This window comes from Nicotiana tomentosiformis, chromosome 6, assembly GCF_000390325.3.
Source record: "Nicotiana tomentosiformis chromosome 6, ASM39032v3, whole genome shotgun sequence".
NCBI classification, from domain to species: Eukaryota; Viridiplantae; Streptophyta; class Magnoliopsida; order Solanales; family Solanaceae; genus Nicotiana; species Nicotiana tomentosiformis.
Genome location: NC_090817.1, coordinates 38,156,766 through 38,161,442, shown reverse-complemented (window position 1 = coordinate 38,161,442; position 4,677 = coordinate 38,156,766). Strand labels below are relative to the sequence as shown.

The window sequence follows — 4,677 nt, the reverse complement described above, 5'->3', positions numbered from 1 at the left end:
TCGTTGTGATGAGGACAATCTCTAAGCAGCCTCTTGAACCTCTCCCAAGCTGAATATAAAGACTCCCCTGATTTCTGTTTGAAGGCGACTATCTCACATCTGATCTTTGCAGTTTTGCCTGAAGGAAAGAACCGTTCAAAAATTTCCTCGCCAGATCATTCCATGATGTAATTGAATTAGTTGGTTTCGTCTTCAACCACCGCTTTGCTTCGCCCAGCAGAGAGAACGGGAACATTGTGCACCTCACATAGTCTAGAGTGACTACATTAGTGATATAAGTATCACTAATCTCAAAGAAGTTCAGGATGTGTTGTTGTGGATCCTCATGTTGAAGACCAATAAACTGCCCATTTGCATGTAGTAACTGGATCAAGCTCTGTTTTTGCTGAAAGTGCCCAGTGATTCTGGGCTTCACAATGCTAGAGGTGACATAGCAGTGCTGGGCATCACCACCTCCTGAACATCCATATATTGCTCCTCTTCATTTTTCACAAGTAATTGAACAAGTGCCTGAAGATTATCTGTGTCCCTTGCTTATCTCAACCTCCTGTGAAATATTCTCTCTTGTTCGGGGTCAAAGCCTTGAAGTCTATCATGGCTTCTGACTCTTCGCATTCAATCAGAATTTCTGAGAGCAGAGCAACCAATAAGAAACGTTAGACTTGACGAAATAATACAACAAAAGTAAAAGCTAGTAAAGTAGTCAATATTCATCTGCCCAGTAACGGCGCCAAAAATTTGTTGCTCCCAAACGCACACGAAAGTATACGTGGTCGTACAAGTAATAAAGTGATAAATCGAGTGTCGAACCCACAGAGACTTGTATTAACTACCCATTAGTTTTACCAATATTATTATTCAGTCGAGTCAATCATAGTTCAAAAGTATGATTATACTAAGCAATGATTCTAACAAGTGACTAATTAATCAAGCAGTAAACTAGTTGTTGTTTATTCAGTAGAGATGAATATTCCAGGTTGTGATTGATTCACCAATACTATTGCGTTCTAATTAACTCTCCCTTTCATACAATTCGCTCATGATTGCTAATAATTTCTCTCGTAGTATTCTCCCGAATTACTACTCACCTATTCAAAATAGATTAACGCCTATCTTCCCATGGAATCAATCTATTAAGAACGCATTAAGATAGCAATATTCAATTGAGCATGACGATTAGGTATATTCCTATCCTAACCACAAATCCACCCCCACTCAAAGTTAAGATCATCCCCTCTTAAATTCTTGTCTAACCTAGACGTATCTTTCCCGAGCATAGCATATATAGTAAATAGAACCTAACTGTTGGACAGACAATTAAGCAACTAATCGCAGAATTAAAAAAATAACCATATATTAACAATTGTAATCAAGGATAAGTCAACGTCAAACAACAATATTCATGGCTAAATCACAACCCCAGAACTATGGGTTTTAGCCACTCATGATAAGATCAAAACAAATTCACAATTGTTGAATAATTGAGAATACTAAGAAAGATGAAGAAAGACTGAGAATCCTTACTCCCGAGTGTTCCGCGTGTGTAATTTCATTTCAAAGTGGCGTCTCTCCCCCAAAATAGGTTCAGGCTTGCTTTTATACGAGTTGGTAGAGGGGGTGTTTTGGGTCAACAGAACGTTGTTCCGGACGAAGTAGGAGAAATTCCCATCACTAGCGTCCAAGGTAGCGTGGGGCGCCAGCCCTGGCGCTGAGATTTTTGTTGTTCTGACTTCTGCGCCACAGATAGCGCCCCACGCTACCCTGTGCTCTACTATGTGGCCCTTTTCCATGGCGCTGAGATTTTTGTTGTTCTGACTTCTGCGCCACAGATAGCGCCCCACGTTCCCTTTTTGCTTCAACTCACACACCTTCGTCCCATATTGTCTCCGGATGATTCCTATACATAAAAATACTACAAATTAGTACAAATTATGATATTACACATTCGAAATCTATGAAACATGAGTAAAATGCGAGGCAATATGCATATAAATATATATACGAATATCAATTTGGATACCCGATGAATTAAAGAAAGAGAAGGATAAACGTATACAAAGGCGTTAGAAGGACATTCCATTACGAAACGTGGGCTTTGAACTCCCATTTTTGTATCCTACGAAACAAACAAATAGTTCGTGAAAAGAGAAGTACTGCCAACTTATAAACAGAGCAAACGGTATGAAAGTGATGGTATTCACGCTCCCAACGTTCTCCCTTTTCGTCCTTTCTTTCCTCGTAGCTTTTTTTTGCTAATTCTTTCCTCGTAGCTACTCCAACGATTTTTATTTTTTTAATATCAAATGAGCATTTTATTAATCTTAAACAAAAGAGTATAATGAGATTGATTTCCGCGTTAGAGTATTGAGTTATCATCCATTTTATCTTTCTGAACCCCTTTTCGCGTTAGAGTATTGAGTTATCTTCTATTTTATCTTTATGAACGACATGTAATTTTACTTTTAAAATCACCTATTTCCCTTGGTCCAACGATTTGGTTTACGGAAATAATAAATATGATAATAGAAATTATTATATAGTGAACAAATTGAATTATAGGGTCAAATTTCTCTATAATAATTATATTATATTTTGTGGTATTTTATGGCTTTTATAATGAATGAATATCATACAAATACTTATAACAACATGCGATGTTTAATTTTTTTATTTAATGCTACATGTAATAGATAAGAATATTATTCAAATTTAAAAACTCAAAATATATGAATATTAAAAGAAAACTACTAATACATTCCAAAGCCTGAAGTTAAGTCATGGAGTTTTTTAGCTGATGGTAGATAGTTTAGATAGCTAGATGTGTTTGACTTAGCTATGGCTTGGTGATTAACAAAGTTTCTAACTACCAAAAAAATTTAATACATTATTAATAAATTCATTAAAAACTTTATTCAATGAATATGTGCACGAGGAAACTTTTGATCAATTGAATAAAAAGATACATGCATATCTTTTAATGAATTGAATGAAATCTTTAATTATGAAAGTAACACACTACTTTTTTTTATCATACATGGTGTATTAAAGTTCTAAAATATTAGTCAAAATCTTAAGATTTATTTGTAAAGTTCTAACGATTTTAATACAATTTCACGAATTCGGGGTGACAGATGATTGACGTACAGTGACTTCAGCTACAATCTTCCTAGAACTTCAAATATCATGTCAACAATATGAGTGGATTATGTGGTCTTCATCTTCTTCTTAATTATAGCAACCATTAGAATCTGCTCTTATAAGTCCCAATACATAATTGAGCTTTAGGCAAACTTCGGATTGGATTTGTCGGAAGTTTGCATTGTATCGTTTGCATTAATGGTGTTTGAAATTTTGTACTGTATTGTTTGAAGTGGTGTCTGAAGTTTACACTATATCGTCTGAAGTGGTGTCTTAATTATGTTTGCATTATATGGTATGAAGTATGCACGAAAGTGCCAGATTCAAAATTCTATAAAGTCGTGATGACACCTAACCAAATCCGCTAATTAAGTCAAACAATATAAATTACAACTATAATTAGATGTCATCAGTATCATTAATGAAAACTGCAAAAGAAGCCAATAAACCTATCCCAAGAAGTGGCAGTTCAAGTCATGAGCCACAAGATTAGGTTTGCAAGGCTTTTATGAAGAATAAATACATATGTTTGAAGTTTACATAAACAGAAATGGTGTCCTAAACTTCTATGATGTCATGACCCAAAATTCCAACCATGGGATCGTGATGGCGCCTAACATCCGCTTGCTAAGCAAGCCAACATTAGCACAACAACTAAAGCAGTTTAATAACTAAAGAGGCATTAACAATTATAAAGAGTAAAATAGCATAAACGTATTATAGACGTACAACCATTGCTATCTAAAACTAACGCAGAATCCGGTGTCTCAAGTACATGAGCCACTAATAATACTAAATACAAGTCTGAAATAAAAAATACAATAATGTCTGGTACATAAACAATAGGTAAGGTCAGGAAGGGGACACCAGGGTCTGCGATCCCCAAGCAGCACTACCTCAAGTCTCCTAAAAGAAAAGGAGTGCGAGCAATCAAATTTGAACGCTACTGGGATCAACACTGAGATATGCACAAGAAGTGCAGAAGTGTAATATGGGTATAATCAACCTTATGTACTCAGTAAGTATAAAGCCTAACCTTGACAAGGTAGTGACGAGGCTATGACAAGACACTCACTGCAAACCTGTACGAGTAATAAGTAAAACAATAATAACAATGTAGAGAAATGAATAACTACATAACGAATGGAATAAAAGAAGTAGATATCAGAGGGACCCAAAATAACATCACAACGCAAGCTCACAACACAATACGGTAATAGAGCGTACAACCAAGAATAACTACATAACATCATTTCCGTTGTAGCGTGCAACCCGATCCCAACTATCAATAATAACACCGTTGTTGAGCACAACCCAATCCAATATATATAAAAATATTATTGCGGTGTGCAACCCGATCCAAAATATATAATAATATTGTTTTGTCGTGCAATCTGATCTAGTATATATAATATATATATATATATATATATATATATATATATATATTATATATTATTGTGGTGTGCAACCCGATCTAATATATATAATAATATTATTGCGACGTGCAACCTGATCCAATATACAACAACAATAACA

General features: G+C 35.1%; 1 non-coding gene across 1 annotated transcript; it reads left to right on the top strand.

Moving 5' to 3' along the window:
* On the top strand, positions 1-107 carry LOC117278921 (small nucleolar RNA R71). The gene has a single exon (XR_004509281.1). It is a non-coding gene; the product is annotated as a small nucleolar RNA R71 (small nucleolar RNA).
* The last annotated feature ends 4,570 nt before the right edge of the window (positions 108-4,677 follow it).